The sequence below is a fragment of the Pteronotus mesoamericanus genome, unplaced genomic scaffold, assembly GCF_021234165.1.
Source record: "Pteronotus mesoamericanus isolate MK-2021 breed Mesoamerican mustached bat unplaced genomic scaffold, CSHL_Meso_final contig_166, whole genome shotgun sequence".
NCBI classification, from domain to species: domain Eukaryota; kingdom Metazoa; phylum Chordata; class Mammalia; order Chiroptera; family Mormoopidae; genus Pteronotus; species Pteronotus mesoamericanus.
The window spans coordinates 2,367,175-2,391,370 of NW_026555066.1; the positions used below are offsets into that span (position 1 = coordinate 2,367,175).

The 24,196-nt window shown below is 37.1% G+C and overlaps 1 pseudogene; it reads left to right on the top strand.

Moving 5' to 3' along the window:
* Window positions 1–22,175, top strand: part of LOC129064580 (mortality factor 4-like protein 1) — a 72,641-nt pseudogene extending 50,466 nt beyond the window's left edge.
* The last annotated feature ends 2,021 nt before the right edge of the window (window positions 22,176–24,196 follow it).

Here is a 24,196-nt window from a genome sequence, read left to right on the forward strand (position 1 = left end):
ACAACCTAACTCGTAAGGAGTGCAGTAGAGATTCGAGAAGGTGGCCGGGCACCCATGGGTGGCAGCACCAGCAGGACATTGAAATGACCAGTTGGATGCCCCTGAGAAGATCGGGGTCTAAACCATAAGTGGGGATCTCCAGCCTACAGCACCAGAGCCCAAAAAGTACACAGATAACAGCCAGCTATGAAAAGCGGCAGGGTTGCTCTCTGCAAGAGACAGGTGGCTGGAGATGCAAAGAGCCTTTTAAAGGGCCAACACAGTAGAAGGAATCAAAAGCATGCTAGATGAAACAGAAGATCGAATAAGCAAGCTGGAGGACAAGGTAGAAAAAAGCTCCCAGAAAGAACAAGAAAATGAAAAAAGACTCAAAAAAGAATGAACAGGCATTTAAGGAAATGCAGGACAACCTGAAACATAATAATATCCATAGAATAGGAATACCAAAAGGAGAAGAAGAGGAGAAAGGGATAGAGAACCTCTTTGAAAAAGTAATGATGGAAAACTTCCCTAATTGGAGGAGAGAGAAAGGCGCACAAGTCCAGGAAGCACAGAGGGTCCCATTCAAGAGGAACCCACTGAGGCCCACTCCAGGACACATCATCATTAAAATGGCAAATATCAAAGACACACAGAGAATCCTAAAGGAAGCAAGGGAGAAAGAGGTAGTAACATATAAGGGAGCCCCAGTACAGTGAGCAGCTGACTTCTCATCAGAAACACTACAAACCAGAAGGGAATGGCAATAAATATTCCAAGTCATGAAAAGCAAAGGCCTGCAACCAAGACTGCTCTACTCAACAAGACTCTCAATTAAAATGGAAGAGAAAATAAGGAGTTTCCCAGACAAAAGAAGGCTAAAAGAATACACCTCCACCAAACCAGCATTACAAGATATGCTAAAGAGACTACTTTAGGAAGATGAAGAAAAGGAGTCTATGACTACCCAATTCCTTTCACAGTCATGAATACTTGATATTACCAATACTTTTAATACTTATTAATCTGATTGTGACAATGATCTGTTACTTTAATTGTTACTTGATTATTTGTTGAACCTAAATCTGTTTTTATATATTTCTTGCTTATTTCTATTATTTTAGAAAAGCTTTAAATAACTTTTTGGAATTCATTATCCATTCATTGATTAAATATTTGTAGAAATTTTTCCCTAAAAAAACACACTATTAACCCCTTTTTTAGATGTGTTGCAAATACTTTCCTATTCTATTACTTGTCCTTTAACTTTTTTATATGTTTTTTACTATATAGTCTTAAATGTTTAATATAGTCATATTGTCAATATTTTATTTTATAACTTCTCGGTTTGAATATTTATCTTCAGGGTAAGAAAAATATTTTTGTGTATTTTCTCCTAAAACTCCTTAGATTTTACATATTGATTTTTATCTCACCTGAATATTTTTTGTATAATGTGTGAAATAGTGCTCTATAATTGTCTTATTTCAAGTAATAGTGGTCAATGTACCTTATTTGTTGAAGAAGCCTTATTTTCCCCATTGATTTGAAATACAATTTAATCATATATTACATTGTTAGACAGATATAAAGGCTTGTTTCTAGAATGCTCATTTTATTTCATTGATCTACTTGCTTATTTCTGGGCTGGTGTCATGTTGTTTTAATTGCTGAGACTATAATGGATTTACATTTTTATTACTTTATAATGGATTTTGACATTAAAAAATAAATAAAATCAATCTGCATTTAAAAAGAAAACAAAGAAATAAGGAACTCCTACCTTTTGCAACAACATGGATGGAACTGGAGAATATTAAGCTAAGTGAAATAAGCCAGTCGGTGAAAGACAAATACCATATGATCTCACCTATAAGTGGAATCCATTCAGCAAAATAAACTAATGAACAAAATAAACCACAGGCATGGAAACATGTAGCAGACTGAGAGTGACCAAATGGGATGGGGAGGGAGGACAATGGTGGAAAAACAGAGAAGGGACTAGACAAAGAACATGTATGAATGACCATGGACTTGGACAATAGAGTGGGAAATGACTGTGAGAGCAGGGGGCAGGGTGGGATGGGTGGAGGAGGGCAGAGGGGTAAAAATTGAGACAACTGTAATGGAATAAACATGATTTAAAAAAAAACCCAGCATGTATTTAAATTCAATTTCATCTATGGGGTATGGACACAGCCAGAAAGTAACCAGCAATGTAATATGAAAAATAGAGACATTTCTTGAAGAAAATACAAGATGCAAGAAACATTGTACATAGGACAATGACACCTCAGTCCCCTTCAAAGTAGGCACCTTGGGACCTCACACAGTTCTCCCAGTCACCATCAGCTGCCCCATTGCATTTTCCGGAATCTCATCAATGGTCTGAAATCTCTTCCCTTTCAAAGGTGATTTTAGTTTAGGGAAATGCCAGAAGCTGCAGGGCACCAAATCTGGGCTGTGTCACCTTGATATTCACCAAAAATTCTGCACAAGATATGATGCATGAGTGGGTGCATTGCCATAATGCAGCTTCCAATCACCGGTTGCCCATAGCTGCAGCTTTCTGAATCATTTGACTAGTTTCCCTGGAGGAATGTTCAAGCTTAACACAAAATCAGATTCAGATTTGTTGCTCTACTTGCTCAGTCATCTTGAATGTGACGGCCACACAGTGAACATGCTCATTCAACATTGTCTATTGCCCCCGCTGACTAGTACCGTGAAGTCATCATCGTTCACATAGGCACATTCCAGTCCACTCTCCTTGACTGCCAGGTTACATTGATGTTGCACAAACCATTCTCATTACATTAACAATGGCAGGACTTTTTCTGACAGGATGTGTACATATATAAAATGTTGTTGTTTTAAAGATTTTATTTATTTATAGAGAGAAAGGAAGGGATGAAGAAAGTGGGAGAGAAACATCAATTTGTGGTTGACTCTCATGTGCCCCCCACTGGGGTCTGGCCTACAACCCAGGCATGTGCCTTGACCTAGAATCTAGCCATAAACCTTCTGGTTCACAATCCAGCACTCAATCTACTGAGTCACACCAGCCAGGGCTGGGTTTTTTTTTTTTTTTTCCTTATCCAGCTACTCTATGTCTTTAGATTTGAGCATTTAAGCCATTCATATGTAATATGATTATTGATAGATATGTATATATTACCATTTTATTTTTCAATTGTTTCCCTCCTTTTCTCCCCTTTCTTTTTCTACTTCTTATGTAAACCCTTTAACTTTTGTTCCAATACTCCGTTAGCCTTTTTTTTTTTTTTTTTTTTTTTTTTTTGTCTGGGAAGCTCTGTATTTCTCTTTCAATTTTAAATGATAGCTTTGCTGGGCAAATTACGCATGGTTGTAGGTCCTTGCTTTTCGTCACCTTGAATATCTCATGCCAATCCCTTCTGGCCTGAAATATTTCTTTTAAGAAAGAGTATGACAGTCTAATGGGAACTCCCTTATAAGTAACTAACTGCTTTTCTCTTGTGACTTTTAATATTCTCTCCTTATCTTTAAGCTTTGCCATTTTAATTGTTATGTGTCTTGGAGTAAGCCTCTCTGAGTCCATCTTGTTTGGGACTCTGCACTTCCTGGACTTGTGTGTCTTTTTTCCTTCACCAAGTTAGGGATGTTTTCGGTCATTATTTCTTCAGGTACCATATTTTACCATGTATAATGCACACCCACGTTTTTGGCCCAAACTTTCAGGAAAAAATATTTGGTTTTAATTTTTTAATTCAATTTTATTTATTTATACTTAGATACTTGTTTTTGTATATAAAGGAATGTTAACATTTATTTTTTAACATATTATAGTACAAGAAATTTTATGTAACTAATATTTACAAAGCACAAGAACAAACACAAGGTATTTCAGGTACTACCCATGAGTAATGTGCATCCTTATTTTTCCCCTCAAAGATTTGGGTAAAAATGCACATTATGCACAGGAAAGTAGGGTAGGTCCTTGATCCCTTGCTCACTCTCTTCTCCTTCTGTTGTTCCCATTATGCTAATGTTATTACACTTCATTTTGTCCCATAGATTTCTTAAACTCTCCTTACTTTTTAAAATTCTTTTTTTTCTTTTTGCTGTTTTCCTTGAGTGTTTTTATACATTTTCTTCCAAATTGTTGAATTGATTTTCTGCTTCATCTAACCTACTCTTTTTTCCTTCCAGTGTATGATTTATTTCAGACATTGCTAAATAAACTAAACTAAATATAGGTTATTCTTATGTTTTTTAAAACAATTCTTGTTATATTAACTGACTTTTTAAACAGTTTTCATTATATTAATAGACGGGGTTTTTTATGGTTTCTGTCTTTTGTCATGCTGTTGAGTATCCTTTTAATCATTACTCTAAACTCTATAACTGATAATTTGTTTGCCTCCATTTCATTTAGTTCTTCTGGAGAGTTCTTTTGTTCTTTCACTTGGGGCCTATTTCTTTGTCTTCCCATTATGGCAGCCTGTTTAGGTAGATCCACAAAGACTCTGGTTCAGAACTATGTCAAACACTGTGGCTGGTCCTGAGCATCCTGTTTAAAGCTATCAGTGATCAACAGCTTGTGGCTCCTTCTGCTGGGCCTGGGTGTGTGTAGAAAGAGCCAGGCTGCACACCACAGCAGGCTTTTACCAGCACTGTGCCTGGGGGAGGTTCAGCTAAAGTCTCAGAGCTTCCAGAGAACTGCCTGTGGTTTCAGGCTTTCTGTTAGGCTAAATCAGTGCAGTTGCTTCAAGCTGTATTCCTCAGCATCCCAGCTTAAGCTCTACTGGGTGGGCCAAGGGGGATTTCTTCAGATGGGGTTATTGCTTCTCCCCAGGCTGATACCACATAGAAAGGAGTGCTCTACCTGAGAAATATGGCTTCTGCAATATGGGGAATGACTCTGCACAGGGATCCTGGTAGCAGTTCCTTCAGTTCTCTCTCCAGAGCCACCAACCCCAGAATCTCATGTATCTCTAGTACAATCTGTCCTCCCTCTGCCAGACCCTAGTGTAAGTAGCTGTACACAAAATTTTATTTGTTGGCCCTTTAAGGGCCTCTCTGTATCTCTAGCTGTCTCTCTCTTGTGGACATAAACCCCACTGCTTTTCACTCCTGGATGTTATTTGTGTTCCTTTCCTGGTTCTAGTGCTCTAGGCTGGGGAACCTAGCTTTGGAGTTTAGATCCCACACTTCTCAGGGGGAAATCCCCCCAGCTACTGAAATATTCCTCCACAACTTCAGCTGCTCCACATGGGTGTCCAGCCAGCCCTCTCACACCTCCTCACTTCCTACCAGTTGTGGTGAAGTGGTTTCTTCCACCCGTCCTTGGTTATAAGATTTCTCTTCGGCTAGCGTTCAACTGGTTATTCTGGATGATTTTTCTATAATTGTAATTTCAGTTTGGTCTTAGGAGGGGGTTAGTGTAGCTTCCACCTCATCTGCCACCATCTTGGAGATTCACCATTACCTTTTATTTTGATGTGATGTCCAAAAAAGTCATTCCTAAGACCAGTGTCATAGAGATTACCACTTGCTTTCTGAAGGGCTTCCGGCCAATATGGAGGCATAGATAAATACACTTTGCCTCCTCACACAACTTAAAGAAGTATGAAAACAAATATAAAAACAAAAAATAACCAGAACTGCCAGAAAATTGAACTGTATGGAAGTCCAATAACCAGGGAGTTAAAGAAGAAATATTCATCCAGACAGGTAGGAGGGGGGAGAGACAGGCAGCCGGGCCAGAGAGGGTGCACAGCAATGTGGCAGCTGGAAGACCAGGTGGGTGAGGTGGTGGCTGGCAGACTAGGTGGTCCCATGTTCACATGTGGATAAACAAGGAGGAACAGCTGGGGAGCAAGAAAGTCCACACAATCCAGGGTTCCAGTGTGAGAAAAGAAAGACTCAAAACCTCTGGCCGTAACAACCTGTGGGAGGATGTGGCAGCGGGAGAAACTCACAGCCTCACAGGAGAGTTAACTGGAGAGAGCCAAAGGGTCCTCTATTATATACAAACCTACCCACCCAGGAATCAGCTCCAGAAGGGGCCAATTTGCCTGTGAGTAGTAGAGGAAGTGACTGTAAGCCGGACAAGATCCAAGCAAGTGGCATTGTTCCCTCTCAGACCCCTCTCCAATGTACAGCATCACAACGCAGCAACCTGGGTTGCCCCTCCCTGCCAAATACCTAAGGCTCTGACCCTTACAACATAACAGGTACTCTGAGACAAAGAAATATGGCCCAAATGAAAGAACCAATCAAAGCTCCAAAAATAGAACTAAGCGATGAAGAGATAGCCAACCTATCAGATGCAGAGTTTGAAACACTGGTAATCTGGATGCTCACAGAAATGGTTGAGTATAGTCCCAAAGTGGAGGAAAAAGTGAAGGCTATGCATAGTGAAGTAAAGAAAAGTATACAGGGAACCAACAGTAAAGGGAAGGAAACTGAGACTCAAATCAACTATTGGGAGCAGAAGGAAGAAATAAACATTCAACCACAACAGAATGAAAAAACAAGAATTTTAAAAAATGAGGAGAGACTTAGGAACCTCTGGGACAACTTCAAATGATCCAACATGTGAATCACAGGGATGCCAGCAGGAAAAGAGAAAGAGCAAGAAATTGAAAACTTGGAGAACTCCCCCAATCTGGTGAAGGAAATAGACTTCCAGGAAGTCCAGGAAGCTCAGAGTCCCAAAGAATTTGGACCCAAAGAAGCACACACCAAGGCACATCATAATTACATTACCCAAGATTAAAGATAAAGTGAAAATCTTAAAAGCAGCAAGAGGAAAGGAGATAGGTACCTACAAATGAGTTCCCATAAGGCTATCAGCTGATTTATCAAAATAAACCTTTTAGGCAAGAAGGGGCTGGAAAGAAATATTCGAAGTCATGAAAGGCAAGGGCCGACACCCAAGATTACTCTATCCAGCAAAGCTATCATTTAGAATGGAAGGGCAGATAAAGTGCTTCACTGATGAGATCAAGTTAAAGGAATTCATCGTCACCAAGCCCTTATTATATGAAATGTTAAAGGGACTTATCTAAGAAAAAGAAGAAGATCAAAAACTATGAACAGTAAAATGACAACAAACTCACAACTATCAACAACTTAACCTAAAAACAAAAACAAAACCAAACTAAGCAAACAACTAGAAAAGGAACAGAATCACAGAAATTGAGATCAGAGGGGAGGGGGAAGGGGGAGGATGGAGGAAAAGGTACAGGGAATAAGAAGCATAAATAGAAGGTACAAAATAGACAGGAGGAGGTTAAAATAAGTATAGGAAATAGAGAAGCCAAAGAACTTATATGTATGACCCATGAACATGAACTAAATGAGGACAGGAATGCTGGTGGGAGCAGGGTGCAGGGCAGAGGGGAATGAATGGGAGAGAAAATATCTGGAACAACTGTAATAGCATAAATATATATGTGTTTACCACTTGTCTCTTTTAGGAGTTTTAGTGTTTCAGGCTTTATATTCAAGTCTTTTATCCATTTTTAGTATATTTCTGTCTATGGTGTAAAATAGGGGTTCATTTTCATTCTTTTGCTTGTAGTTGTCCAGTATTCCCAACACCATTTTTTGAGGAGACTGTTCTTTCTTCATTTTATCTTCTTGGCTCTTTTTTCTTAATTAGTTCACCATATATATTTGGGTTTAATTTTAGGCTCTCTATTCTCTTCCATTGGTGTCTGTATCTGTATTTTTATTTTCCCCTACCAGTACCATGCTGCCTTGATTACTATAAACTTGTGTTGTAGTTTGAAATCAGGAAATATGATGCACCCAACTTTGTTCTTTTATCTCAAGATGACTTTGGCTATTTGGGGTCTTTCGTGGTTCTATGTAAAGTTTAGGATTTTTCTAACTTGTAAAAAATGCCACTGGAAGTTGATATGTATTGCATTAAAACTGTAAATTGTTTTGGATAGTATGGACATTTTAACAATATTAATTCCTTCAATCCATGGGTCTGGTGTATCTTTCTATTTTTTGTGTCTTTGTTAAATTCTTTCATCAATGTGCTATAATTTGCAGTGCACAATAGATCTTTCACCTCCTTGGTTAAATTTATTTTAGGCATTTATTCTTTTTAATGTAATTGTAAATGGGATTATTTTAATAATTTCTCCTTTTAGTAGTTTGTTATTATTGTATAAAAATGCAAGAGATTGTCATGTGTTTATTTTGTATCCTGCAACTTTACCAAATTCATTTATTATTTCTAAGTTATTTTTGAAAGTCTTTAGCTATATATTTGATATCATATCTTCTGCTAATAGGGACAGATTTATTTCTTGTTTTTCAATTTTATTATTTTTATAATTTTATGGACTCATTTCTCTAGCTAGAATTTCCAGTACTATGTTGAATAGAAGGCAAATGAGTGGGTGTCCTTGTCTTGATTCTAATATTAGGGGAAAAGTATTCAGGTTTTCACCATTGAGTTTCATATTAAGTATGGATTTGTCTTATGTGGCCTTTATTATGTTAAGGTATGTTCCTTTGAAACCTAATTAGTTGAGAGTCTTTATCATGACCACATATTTAATTTTGTCAGATGCTTTTTCTGCACCAATTGAGATAATCATATATTTATATACTTCATGTTGTTAATGTGATTTATCACATTGACTGATTTGCCAATGTTGTGCCATCCTTGCAACACTGGAATAAATCCTATTCATCATGGTGTATGATCCCTTTAATATATTGTTGAATTTGGTATGCTAATATTTTGTTGAAAATTTTTGTATTTATTTTCTACAGGGACATTGGTCTATTATTTTCTTTTCTTGTGTTGCCCATGCCTGATTTTGGTGATGCTGACCTTGTAAAATGAGTTTGGAAGTATTCCCTCATGTTCTATTTTTTTTGGAACAATTTAAGAATGATCACCAATTTTTCTTTGCATATTTTGTAGAATTTACCTGTGAAGCCATCTGGTCCTGGACTTTTTTTTTTTTAATGGAGGGAGGTTTCTGATTACTGATTCAATCTCTTTACTAATAATTGGTTTCTTATTGATTCACTTTTAGAACATTGCATGTTTCTAATATTTTATTTATTTCTTCCAATGTTCTCAAATTGTTTTGAGAAAAAGTGTTCATAGTAGTCTCTTATGATCCTTTGTATTCCCGTAGTATCCATTATAATATCTCTTTTATTTCTGATTTAGTTCATTTGATTCCTCTTCTTTTCTTTTTTTCCCCCTTATTTCTGTCAGTCCAGCTAAAATTTTGTCAATATTCTTTATCTTTTCAATTAGCAGGTCTTAGTTTCAGTGATCTTTTCCATTGTCTTTTTAGTTTATATTTATTTCTGCTCTTATCTTTATTCTCTTCTATTAACTTGCTCTTCTTTTTCTGTTTCCTTGAGGTGTAAAGTTAGAAATTTTTGAGATTTTTATTGTTTCTTGATACAGGCATTTGTTGCTATAAATTTCTCTCTTAGAAATTTAAGCTTTTGCTCCATCCCATAAATTTTGCTATGCTGTATTTCTAATTTTATTTATCTCTAGATAGTTTAATTTCTTTTTTTATTTCTTTTTTGACCATTGCTTGTTCAGTAGCATGTTGTTTAATATTTACATAATATTTGTGAATTTTCCAGTTTTCTTTCTGTTTTTTATTTCTAGTTTTATACCATTGTGGTCAAAAAGCATGCTTGATATAATTTCAGACTTTGTGAATTATTAAGACTTTCTGTGATCAAATATATGAACTATCATAGAGTATTAGATATACACTGAGAAAAATGTGTGTTCTGCTATATCTGGATGGAATGTTCTGTATTTATGTCTGTTCAGTGCTTCTGATCTAACATGTTATTAAGGCCATTGTTTCCGTATTGATTTTCTGTCTGAATGATGTATCTGTTGATATAAGCAGGGTATTAAAGTACACTATTATTATTATATTGTATATTTTACTCTTCGTGTCTGTTTTTATTTGCTCTGTTATGTAGGTGCCCCTATGTTGGCTGCATAACTATTTACAAATGTATACCCTCTTGTTGGATTGAAATGTTTATCATTGTGTAATGCCCTCTGAGTGTCTTATTACTGTCTTTGTTTTAAAGCCTATTTTGTTTGATGTAAGTATAAATACCACAGCTTTCTTTGGTTTTCATTTCCCTGAAATATCTTTTTTGATCCTTTCATTTTTGTGTGTGAGCATCCTTATATCTGAAGTAAGTCTATTGCAGGCCACATATAGATTTTTTTTATCCATTCAACCAGTTTATGTTTTTGATTAGATAATTTAGTCCATTTATGTTAAAGTAATTATGAGTAGCCATGTGCTTATTGCCATTATTTAAATTGTTTTCTAGTTGTTTTATTGTTTTTTTCTGCTTTCTTTCTTTCTTTCTTTGTGGTTTGATTACTTTCTTTCTTAAAGATTTCATTTATTTATTTTTAGAGAGAGGGGGAGGGAGGGAGAAAGAGAGGGAGAGAAACAATGATATGCAAAAGATACATCAATAGGCTGCCTCACACACACCCCCAACCAGGGACCCGGCCTGCAACCCAGGCATGTGTCCCAACTGGGAATTGAACCAGCAACCTCTTGGTTCCCAGCCCAGTACTCAATCCACTGAGCTGCACCAGCCAGAGGTGACTATTTTCTTCAGCGGTATGACTTAATTCCTTTCTTTATAACTTTTATGTATGTACTACGGATTTTTGCTTTGTGGTTAACATGAGGCTTACATATAACAACATATTTGTAACAGTCTATTTTAAGTGATAACAACTTAAGTTCGAATGCATTATAAAGGTCTGCATTTTTACTCCCATGTTTTATATTTTTGGTGTCATATTTTACATCTTTTTATATTGTTGTAGTTATAGCTATTTTTATTACTTTTTTCTTTTATTTTTATACTAGTTCCATAAGTGATTAATTCACTACCTTATTATGTGTTTGTTTACCAGTGATATTTATACTTTTATATGTTTTTTATTATTAATTAGCTGGTTTACTGGTGATAAACTCTTTTATCCTTTGCTTGTCAGAAACACTTTTTATCTCTTCTTCAATTCTAAATGACAACTATGCTGGGCAGAGTATTCCTGATTTGAATTTTTTTCTTATAGCAGTTTGATTATATCATGCCACTTTCTTCCGGCCTGTAAAGTTTCCACTGAAAAACCTGTTAATAGTCTTATGGGGAGGGGTTCTCTTATGTGTAACAAGTTGCTTTTATCTTGCTGTTAAGTTTGTTAACATTTCTGTATCATAAAAAAATTGTGACATTTCTCAGAGTGACAGCACCAAAACTGCAAATAAGAAACGCTAGCCTCCATTCCCCAGAAATATCTAGAGTGAAACAGCTATTCATAAACAGAAAGACTCCTAGGAGAGCTCTGGAGTCCACTTAAGAAGCTTTATCAGCTCTGGCTGGTGTGGCTCAGCGGATTGAGCACTGACCTGAGAACCAGGGTCACCAGTTTGTGGCTCAGTGAATTTAGCACTGATCTGAGAACCAGGGCTCACCGGTTCAATTCCCAGTCTGGGCACATGCCTGGGTTGTGGGCCGGGTCCCCAATGCGGGGTGCATGGGAAGCGGCCGCACATTGATGTTTTTATCCCTTTCTCCTTCCCTTCCCCTCTGTCTAAAAATAAATAAATAAAATCTTTATTTTTTTAAAAAAGAAGCTTTATCAACACAATGGAACAAAAAATCTGAGAGTAGCTGCACAAGAAGAGAAGGAAGACAGGTTTATTTTGCCTGCATTATCCCATCCCTCAAGTCAGCATTGATTGGTGCCAAGGGAGAAAAGCTGCCTTCACCAGGAAAGGAAGATTGGGGTAAGCAACCAGCTTCCTCAGTCTTTGGGGGCACCATTGAAGATCTTGCTTCAGTTTTACCCTATCCATAAATGCAAATCTAAGATGTATAAAGACAGCTGGAAATGAGTAAGGAAAGCAGAGGTTATCAGTAGCACATATGTAGAAAGAATGATCACTGTTCGTAGTAATCTGTTTTGTAGTCAATCCTAGAAGACTTTGCCACCGAGGAAATCAACAGCCAGCACAGCTGCTGTAGACTTTCTAAAAATTTTACCAGCTTTTACAGCACAGATATTGAAGTTTGCTGATGTCAGGCACCAGAGTCCCTCTATGCTAACTCTCCCCCTCCCTAAACAGAGCCCAAGAACTACCTCAATAGCCAGTCCAGGCCTCTGCAGGTGCACAAGTGCAAGACCCCTATGACTGACCTAGTCTAATGTACATGCTTAGGACTAACCTCTTCAGCTATTCATTTACACATTGTCACACTGATTTGCATCACCAGACTCAACTGCAGTGCATATATCCAGGTGGAGACTGTATGGACCCAGCAAAGCACACTGACAACCAATGATCCTGCATCTGCTTATGAGACTAGATCAGTCTGTCTTTCAGCACTTAACAGCACCATTCTGCTCTCTTGCACATAGCCCCTCTGACTTTGCACCTGCATGCTTCTGTTTCAAGTCCCATTGTTAGCCTTCACTGCCGTGTGCCTATGTCAGGCCCAGAAGTCACAGTAGTGCATGCTGCTATCCAGGGCCTGCACAGCGGCTGGTGAGTCCGTAGTTAGTCTCGGCCTTAGTTGCCTGCCTTGGCCCCATCATTACATGTGTGTTTGAAACCAGCCCCTATCACTGTACTGGCACCTGCTGCTAGTGCCACTATCAGGTGTGTGCACACCACTGGCTGACCGCCAGCACTGCCACTTGACTTTGAGACACCACTTAGGACCCCAACAGCCCCTATCAGCTACTGAACACCCCCCAACAGTGCTTGCCATGGACCATAAATTTGTCAATGCTGTGGACCTCAGTGACCTGAGCTAAAGAGACATCATGCTTTCCCAGAACTAGTGCTGCCACACGACCCCACATTTATTGCCCTGCACCACTAGGCCCAGGATTACAACATACCCCACCCATAGGTGAAAGGCTTTCCTTATCAAAATCAGTCTGTAAAGTCTGGAAGAGGTGACTGCTTAATCAAATATGCAGACAGCAGTACAAGACTACAGGGATCATAAAAAATCAGGGAAATATGACTCCACCAGGAGAATACAGTAAATCACACCAGAAAATGGCCCTCCAAAATAGAGATCATGGAATTGGCTGACAAAGGAATCTATGTAACTAGTCTAAATGTGTGCAGAGAGCCAAGAGAACACAGGTAAACTATTTAACAATATCAAGAAAACAATACAAGTACATAAAAGAGATAGAAAGTAGCCCTGGCTGGTATGGCTCAGTGGATTGAGTGCCAGCCTGGGAACCAAAGGGTCAGTGGTTTGATTCTCAGTCTAGGGCACATGCCTGGATTGCAGGCCAGGTCCGCAGTAGGGGGCATATGAGAGGTAACCACACATTGATGTTTCTCTCCCTCTCTTTCTCCCTCTCCTCCCCTCCGTCTAAAAATAAATAAATAAAATCTTTAAAAAAAGAGACAGAAAACAAAAAAAATAATGGAACTGAAGAATACAATGACTGAAGAAATCGATAAAGAGCTTCAAAAACATAATGAAGCAGAAAAAAGAATAAGTGAGTACATGATGGATCAACTGAAATTACCAATCAGAGCAACACAGAAAGAAGAGAATGAATAGAAGTGACAAAAGCTTGCAGTACTTGAGGGATACCATTAAGAGGGACAATGTACACATAATTGAAGTCCAAGGAGAACAGAAGGAGAAAAGGTAGAAAGCTTATGTAAAGAAATGGCTGAGAATTTCCCAAACCTGGAGAGAGATTTGGTCATCCAAGTTAATGAAGCTAACAGGTCAACCCCAAATTTCAATCTAAAATTATCTTCCCCAAGATACATTATAATAAAACTTTCTAAAATCAAAAGGCAAAAGCAGAGTTTTAAAATAAGCAAGAGGTAAGGGCAAGCCAAGGAACATGAATAGAGGACTCATGGACATGGGCAATGGAGGGGATTGTCTGTGAGAGTAGAGGGGACGGGGCAGGGGAGAGCAATGGGGAAAAAGGTGGGACAATTGTAACTGAACAACAATAAAAAAAATACTTGAAATCAGAAACAGAATAAATTTAGAATTAAGTTTAATAATAGAAGTTTAACAGCTTCCAATGATAAGATTGTTTTTTTGTCTTTGAGGCCTTTTCCTAAAAGTTACAGTGTGTATCATGGATGCAATATAAGCTACAAGAGCATATATAAAAATAAAAGGTCATCTGAAAAAAAACAAAATAAGGAAGAGAGAAAACTTCATAAAGAAGCAAGACACAAACATCTTTCATACAAGAGAACCCCATGAGATTATGGTAAGTTAACACTATTTGGAGAATTTTACAGAACCCCTGAATTACCACAGGGGAAAAAATAACTTCCCTAATGGATTCTCAATGTTCCAGAGTTACTAAGTTTGGAATGCTAAAATTCAGTAAGGCTTTGATCACTATTTAAGCAGCATCTGCATTAGCCAGTGGGAATGCTTCTGCTCATCTAGACATTCTACATACCATTACTAAATGGTATGTCTTCCTTTCTGATGATGGAATCTCTATAAAGTCAATTTACCACCAAGTTCCAGATAATTTCCTCAATGGACTTCCTTAATTTGCCTTAAGTGTTCTTTGTAATTTTTTTTTTCCTGACAACACACCTTGAGTCATTTTCTGAAGTATTTTATCCTTATTACAAGTAGTTTTAGTTTTCAAAGTTTACAGTGCATTTCTTTTGTTTGAATGAATTTTTGGTGTCATTTAAAAGCCACCCAAACATACAACAACTGGCATATAAAAATAATCACATCTATAAGTTCCCATATTTCTTTGGCTATCTTATTAAGCCTCCATGATTTTTAATTTTCAAATTTTGAGGGAGTTGCATATTTGTGAAACTTTGAATACAACTTCCTGGAAAGAAGTGTTGGGGCTTCAGAAATGGATGAACCTACATGCTATTATGTTAAATGAAATATGTCAAACAGAGAAAGTCAGATACTGTATGATTTCACTTAGAGTATGTGGACTATAAAAAACAAAAACAAACAAAATAGAAATAGACTCATAGATGGAGAAAAAAAAACTGATAGTTGCCAGAGGGGAGGAGGGGTGGAGAGCTGAATGAGAAAGGTGAAAAGATTGAGAACTACAGATTGGTAGTTACAGAATAGTCACAGGAATGTAAAGTATATCATAGAGAATATAGTCAATAATACTGTAATAACTATGTATGATGCTAGATGGTTACTTGAAATATCAGGAGGAATCACTTTATAAATTATATGATTATCTAACCACTATGCTTTGCACCTGAAACTAATACAAAAAGAATATTGAATGTCAACTGCAAATAAAAAATAAAATGTAACAAAAGAAGTAGTGGGGCTTCAATTTCCCAGTTCCAAAATTTAGCAGTCATATTTATGGTTTGGTCTGCAAATTCCTTTAAATATTTCATATCGGTGTATATTGTAAACTTGAGAACAAATTACAGAAATCTGTTGAAAAAGTTGCAATAACTAATAAATCAGTTTTCTATGTCACATTTTAATTACAGTTGACATTTGAAACCTCTATTTTTTCTAATTTAGCATATATTATGACAACCCCCAAATACATATTCACTGTCAACATAGATACTCACTTTAAGATTGATGGCTAAACTATCAGCTCAGGTAACAGCTATGAATTAGATTCTTTTGGCTGCTTTTATGTTTCAGAAATTATAATTCCCTAAAACTCCAAAAGGATTAATTGTTGTGTAAAATACTTTTATATTTTCCTATATGTTTCTCACTTAAAAGTTCATAAGTGAATAACAAGTCAAATTGTGAAGAAGAGTATTAGATAAATCAAATTAAGGTCAATCATCTTCTATGGCTATGAGGCAGTCATGTTCATCTGTTTGGTCAAGATCTGGTAACAGAATAACTGAGTTTAAAAGGTTACACCACCTAGAACAATATCAATACTAGATATAAAGCTAGCCTGGTAGTGAACTCTCAAGATTGTATCTTCTGAATTCGTAAAATAGTAGTAATCACATGAGGTACATGTAAGTAAGTGAAATATCCCGGAGTCAAAACCTGAAACTCTTCAGTCCAAAGAGTGGCTGCTACTATGACCCATGAACATCCTAGCATCCCCCAAACAACAGAATCCAATAACACAGAAAAGTCAGCCTTATACTAGGGCCTAATTTTTGAGTAAGCACACTAACAGCTCCCTTATACTCATGACAGAGAAAATAAAATGCTTTGTCAAAATTGGCCTGATACAAATGGGGCAAACAATAGTTACCTTAAAGGTTTGAAGGGCTTCTTCAGATTCTTGATAGAATTTTTAAAAGATTTTATCTTTATTTTTAGAGAGAGGGTAAAGGAAGAAGAAAGAGAGGGAGAGAAACATCAATCAGTTGCTTCTACTTCATGTCCTGACTGAGACTGAACCTGCAACCCAGGCATGTGCCCTGACCTTGAATTGAACCAGTGACCTTTTGCTTTGCAGGATGATGCCCAACCAACTGAGCCCCACAGGTCAGGACTTCTTCAGCTACTTTTAACCACAGTACAGACTAATGTATTATTTCAGTGAAATACTTGACTTTTTCAGAAAATACAGAGATCCATTGCCTTTAGTACCCAACCAACACCCACAATTGGCAGAGTTGTTGTCTTGTAGCATGTTGCTTCGTTTGTAAAACAGGCTGACTTTGGATTGTAAGTATTTTTCATCCATATGAACAATATTCCAATTGCTTACCTTCAGTTTGGCACTATAGCAATTTATCTAGGGAAGGCCTATGTCCTTTGGACACTGTTTTTTAGTAATGCTAAAAATCTCTTCTTTATATGCATCTAAGCTGTTAACAGCTATCAAAAATCACCATATATTGGATTAGGATGGACACTAAAGTGGGGTAAATACTATAAGTTCTCTTGTAAATACCTGAAGAGTAAGTAGGTAAATCTTTGAATCCCTGAAGAATCCATTACCACAAATACTGAAAGCCTCCTGTTATGAATTCAAAGAGGAACTTTGATCTCTTGGCTAAAGGTATGGGGAAAAATACTTATTATAATTACATGTAAGAAAATATTTACCTTATTCAGATACATATGTAAAGATTGTAGCAAAGTTTGTATCAGAGGAATTACAAACTTCCTTATTTTTCTCAGATCTTGAAAAAAATCTATAAACAGATCACCTTCCTCTGTCAAATTTTCCTTCTCTCACAGATAATATGGAAGTTTTAAAGATGAATCTCCCTTCATTATTATGCCTTGTTTTTCTAGTTCTCTCAATACAGGCTCTAGTCCTTGTATTTGAGCTAGAGAGAAGGATATTGTTTTAAACAAGGCTATGATTTTGCACGCATAGCCATGTTTTTTCTCCGTTGTAAGCTATAATAATGGGATCAAACACTTAAAACTTACATTATTTTTTCCTAAAATCCATAAAGATGATATTTTCCCCATAATTCTGAGTGATTTTCAAGCACAAGGTGAGACTGCCACTCTCCCAGTCCCTGTTTTGTTTCAGAAGGCACTTATTTACCAACTTACATATCTTGCCTTCCAGGACCCCTACAAACACTCTATCTGGAGTACAAAATATGGTATCCCTTAGTTTACACAGCAGATCCTTTCTGAAGAGTTTAACAGGAGCATTAGAAAACAAGAAAAAGGCATTCTACTCAAATAGAAGACTTACTTCCATGGGAAATTCAGAGGAGAATGAGCAGATCGAAAGTTGCCTGGAGGTACTCACAAGTTGGATATTTTTCTGAGTTGGTCATGAGACAGATCAGTAGAAATTGGAGAATATATGGCTCTAGTATCCACACACAAAAGACAGAGGTAAGATAAGGCAAGGAAAAAAAACACATAAGGCTCTCCAATCCTTGGCTTCTAGATTCTCCAATTATGTCAATTTTGATCATTAGTTTGTACCATTTGCTAATGATTTCCTGGGTGGTGAGCGCCAGCATTAGATTTCATCCCTTGCATCTACCTTGACTTTTGCTGACATTCCTTTATCCAATATCCTGACTTTTTACAATAATGATATATTGACTTTATATTAGCAGGTTACCTCTTGTTTGTTGTTGGCCACAGAAAGAGTGTTTCCCTTTCTCGAAAGATAACACTACAGTCTTAAGTTTGTTTTGTCTCTTTTTTTGGTATTTCTCCACATTTTTCCCAAAACTGATCACTGCTGACAATACCTAAGAAAATGCATCCTTGCCTGGGGATAATTTACCTGTTTATAAAATTCTAGGCTTAAAATTATTTTATTTAAGAACTTTGAAAACATTGCCAGAGAAGCTAGTCAGGGTTGCTTAGAAGCTTGATGACATTCTCATTCCTGTAAATTAAATATATAAAACAAATGTACATTCACACATCTCTTAAATGTACATGAAAAGGTCTTTTCCTTGAACATTGATCCGCTAGTTAAATTTTTCTGTTATCTTTCTTGCCTAAAACAAAACTTTTTTAAATTAAATTTTAATTTTTTGTTCAAATACATTTTTCTCCACCTTCCCGCCACTACTTTCCCCTGCCTGCCTTCCCCACCTCCCTCCCTCAATCCTTCCCCACTTTGGCTTTGTCCATGGGTCCTTTGTACATGTTCCTTGACTTGACCCTTCCCTTTTCTTTCCCGCCCCCCCTCCCTCCTTCCCTCTTGACTCCGTTTTTTTTTCTTTCAATGTTGCTGGTTATATTTTCCTTGATTATAAAACAAAACTCTTAATGTAACACTTTTATAGTTTTAATTTATTTAAATGGAGTAATAACATAGCAATGTTGAAATAATCTAGGTACAAAATTATTCCATATTTTGATGACTTTTTTGAATATTTTAGTAACACTGTCATTATTTGCAGATAATATATTATATATAGAAAATCTTAAAGATTCCATTAAAAAACACTATTGGAACCAATGAACAAATTCAGCAAAGTTACAGGATACAAAATCAATGTATAAAAATTCTTTAGGGTTTTCATTTACTAATAACAGCTTCTCAGAAAAGGAGAAATTTCTAAAAGTCACATTTATAATTACATTGAAAAGAATAAAGTACCTGGGAATAGCTAACTATGAAAGTGAAAGACCTGTACACTGAAAATAATAAGACAATGATAAAAGAAATTGAAGAAGGCACACATAATTAGAAAGATATTTCATGTTCATAGATGTTAAGAATATTGTTAAAATGTTAAAATAACTACTAAAAACAATCTATAGATTCACTGCCTTCCCTATCAATTTTCAATGGCATTTTTCACAGTAAACAAAAGTATTCTCAAATTTGCATGTAACAACAAAAGAGCCCGAGGAGCCAAAATAATCTTGAAAAAGAAGAACAACACTTGAAGGCATCACACACTCCCTGATCTGAAACTTGATTACAAAGCTATAGTGATCAAAACAATATGATATTGACATAAAATAGACACACAGATTAATGGAATCAGCCCAGAAATAAACCCACACATAATATGGTCAATTAACTTATGACAAAGGAGTCAAGAATATACAATGGGGGAAAGAAAAGTCTCTTCAATAAATGGTTTTGGGAAAACTGGATAGCCACATGTAAAAGAATGAAACTAGTTGACTACCTTGTACCATACAAAATACTTACTCAAAAAGGATTACACACTTAAGTGTAAGATCCAAAACCATTAAGTTCTCATGAGTAAACAGAAGTGGTAAACTTCTTGACGTTGGTCTTGGTGACGATTATTTTTTGATTTGACACCAAAAGCAAAGGGAGCAAAAGTAAAAATATGTAAGTGGGACTACATCAAACTAAAAAGCTTCTTCACAAAAAAGAAAAGCATTAAAAAATAAAAGACAACCTACTGAGGTGTTTGCAAGTCATATGTCTGATAAGGGGTTAATATATAAAAACTCAGAACTCAGTAACAAAAACCAAAAAAAAGTCCTATTAAAAAGGAGCAGAGGATGTGATAGACATATAGGACAACAGGTTTATGGAAACAGGATCAATATCACTAATCGTCAGAGAAATGCAAATCAAAAACCCAACAAGATACCACCTCACACCTTTTAGAATGTCTCTATTTCAAAAGACAGGAAATAACAAGCGTTGGCAATGATGTGGAGGAAAGGTGACCCTTGTGCACTGTTGGGGGGAATGTAAATTAGAGCAGTCACTAGGGAAAACAATGTATAGGTTCTTCAAAAATTTAATAATAGAGAGTAATATCGATATCATGGCGGCATGAGTATTTTCCTTTTCATATCCCATTTGATTTAAAACTAATCAGACATCTGTAACCAAACAAAAAAGCCTCTGCACAGGACACCGGAAATATCCATTCATCCGTGTATCTGAAAGTGGATGGATTAAACCTCAGAGGAGACTATAAAACTAAGAGTAGCAGCAGCAGTGGTGGCAGTAGTGACTTTTCTAACAGATGAAGCAGAAGGTGATGATGATGAGTGGCAATCTGCCCTGCTGTTTGATTTATGGCTTGAGGGACCCATGGCTCTTTTGATGAGGGACCTTCCGGAATAGGGTGAAGGAAAAAGAAAAGGAAAGAAGGGAGACAAAGAGAACTGATGAAACTTGATTCCTTCTGTATACCCAGGATTTCAGGAAAAGGTCTTCCCACAGACCTCTGGGACATCCCCACTTGAGGATCCCACTACCATGAATTAAGCAGACTCGGAGCCCCAGGTGTTATGCCCACACTTCCCCCTTTATGCCACTAACTTTAAAAAAAAAAAAATTCTAGCTGTTTTATAGCATAGGCTACCAAATTTAAAAGCCATGCTCCTCTGATAGAAATCAAAACCTTGTGCTATAGTGCCACCTTATGGAAAACAAAGGTTTTTAATTGTCAATCTGTAGAACTCTTAGAAGAAAAGTAAACAAACACTTTCCTCAATAATATTGTATGTCAACTCTAATTGAAAAATAAGTTTTAAAAAACCCATTTGGTATAGCAACAAGAAAAATAAAGTACCTAGCAATAAACTTAATCAAAGAAGTAAAACGCCTTTACTCAGAACACTACCGAACACACTGAAGAAAGAAATTAAGGAAATTGCCCCCAGGAATGTAGAGCTGGTGCTGCCCGTGGCGTCTCTGTGCAGCTGGGTGGGGTCGCTAGTGGGAGGCGGTAGTCAGGATGGGAGAAGGAGGAAGTGGCGTGCAATCCCTATAAATAGTACTGAAGCAAGACCTGAAGCCTAAATTCCAGGAGGGGGAGCAAGTGCTGTGCTTTCATGGGTCTCTTCTTTATGAAGCAAAGTGTGTAAAGGTTGCCATAAAGGACAAACAAGTGAAATACTTTATACATTACCATGGTTGGAATGAAAATTGGGATGAATGGGTTCCAGAAAGCAGAGTACTCAAATACGTGGACACCAATCTGCAGAAACAGCGAGAACTTCAAAAAGCCAATCAGGCACGGTGTGCAGAGGGGAAGATGAGAGGGGCTGCCCCCGGAAAGAAGACATCTGATCTGCAACAGAAAGTTGAAGTGAAGTGAAAATAAAAAAGACAAACGGTGAAGTGAAAATAAAAAAACAAACGGAAAACACCTGGAAATGGAAATGGCGTCAGTACCAGCGGGACCCCTCAGCCTCCTCGCAAGAAGAGAGCTCAAGTAGATCCTACTGTTGAAATCAAGGAAATATTCATGAACAGAGTTGAAGTGAAAGTAAAGATTCCTGAAGAACTAAAACCATGGTTTGTTGATGACTGGGACCTAATTTCCCAGCGGAAACAGCTCTTTTATCTTCCTGCCAAGAAGAATGTAGATTCCATTCTGGAGGATTATGCAAATTACAAGAAATTGTAAGGAAACACAGATGATAAGGAGTATGCTGTTAATGAAGTTGTGGGAGGGATAAAGGAATATTTCAACAGGATGCCAGGCACTCAGCTTACTCTGCAAATCTGAGAGGCTGCAGTATGCTGAGATCCTCGTAGACCACCCTGATGTACCCATGTCTCAGGTGTATGGAGCACTGCATCTACTGAGATTGTACGAATTGGAGCGATGCTGGCCTATACACCTCTGAATAAGAAGAGCCTTCCTTTATTACTGAATTATCTTCATGATTTCCTAAGATATCTGTCAAAGAATTCTGCAACTTTGTTTAGTGCCAGCAATTATGAAGTGGCCCCTCCTGAGTACTACCAGAAAGCCGCGTGAGGCGCTCACTTACACTGGTTTGGGTATCTGTGACACATTCCTGTTCTTAGTCCTCCTCTTGTACAAATGATGTACTTTGAAAATGTTAGTGTATAACAGAATTGATGTTTGTTTTCTGTTTGATCTTAAACAGAGAAAATAAACAGTTACAGCTCTTCTTTTCTTTCTTTCTTTTTTTTTTTTATCATTTTAAAGTTGCTGCCAGTGTATTGATGGACAGTGGAGGGACATACTGTAGAGTGGTCTATTGCTTAGTTGACAAAGCTGCTTTTGAATGCTGGTGGTTCTATTCTTTTGACACTATGAACTTTTATAATATGTGTTAATACTATATGACAAATGCTCTGTGCCAAAGGTTCGATTCAGTGTATATAACTGATCACGCTCATCTATTTGTGCTCCTTTTATTTTTTTATTGGTGCTTAAAGCAAAGAGCTTACCCTTTGCAAGTCATCCACATTGTTCCTCAGGCATTTCATCTTTACTCAGATTATGGAAGTGTGGCGGCTTGTTAATTGTTTTTGTATTTGTTTCTAATGCATGTTTTAACATGGTAGGCACCATGCCTTGTGTAACTACCATTTTTCTGGAAAAGTCAATCTTTTAGGAATTGTTTTTCAGATCTTCAATAACTTTTTTTAATTTCAAAAAAAAAGAAAAAATTAAGGAAGACACAAATAAATGGAAGCATATACCATGTTCGTGGATTGGAATAATTAACATCATTAAAATGTCTATACTACCCAAAGAAATCTCTAGATTCAATGCAATCCTTATCAAAATACCAATGATGTATTTCACAGATATAGAAAAAATATTTCTAAAATTTTTATGGAACCATAAACAAGCCTAATAGCCTCAGCAATTCTGGGAAAGAAGAACAAAGTAGGAGGGATCACAATACTTGATATCAAACTATATTACAAGGCCACTGTAATCAAAACAGTCTGGTACTGGCATAAGAGCATACACATAAATCAATGGAACACAATAGAGAGCCCAGAAATAAACCCATGTCCTTATGGTAAGTTAGCATTTGGCAAAGGGGTTCTGGCCAATATGAAGACATAGGCAGAAATGCTTTGCTTCCTCACACAAACAAAAAAAGGTTAACAACCAACTTAAAAACAAAAAACAACCAGAACTGCCAGAAAATCAAACTATGTGGAAGTATGAAAGGAGTTAAAGAATAAACATTCATTTAGACTGGTAGGAGGAGCAAAGACAAGAAGCTGGACAGAAAGGATGCCCAGCAAAGCAGCAGACCAGGCAGGAGAGGCAGAGGCTGGCAGACTGGATTACCCACATTTGTGACAGGATAGCTAAGAAAACAACTGGGGAATGAGACAGACTGGGCAACCCAGGGTTTCAGCTTGGGAAACTAAAGCCTCAAAACCTCTGGCTATAAAAATCAGTGGGGGTTGCTGCAAGAGAAATTCCTAGACTCAAAGGAGAGCCCATTGGAGAGGCCCTAGGCCCTAGGATCCGCAGGGTCCTAGAATATACACAAGTCCATCCCCCTGTGAATCAGCACCTGAAAGGGCACAATCTGCTTGTGGGAAGTGACGGAAGTAATGGAAAGTGAGGCAAGAGCCAGGCAAGTGGCATTGTTCCCTCTCTAGCCCCTCCCCCACACAGAGCACCACAACACAGCCAAGTGGGTTGCCCAGCCCTGGTGAAAGACTAAGCCTCCACCCCTTATAATGTAACAAGTGTGCCGAGACAAAGAAATATGGCCTAAATGAAAGAACAGACCAAAACTCCAGAAAAAGAACTAAACAACAAGGAGATAGACGATCTATCAAATGCAAAGTTCAAAACACATAATCAAGATGCTCACAGAATTGATTAAGCTCAGTCACAAAAAGAAGGTAGAAATGAAGAATATACAAAGTGGAAAAAAGGAAAATATACAGGTAACCAACAGTGAAGGGAAGGAAGCCAGGACTCAAATCAACGATTTGGAACAAAAGGAAGAGATAAACATTTAACTGGAGCAGAATGAAGAAACAAGAATTCAA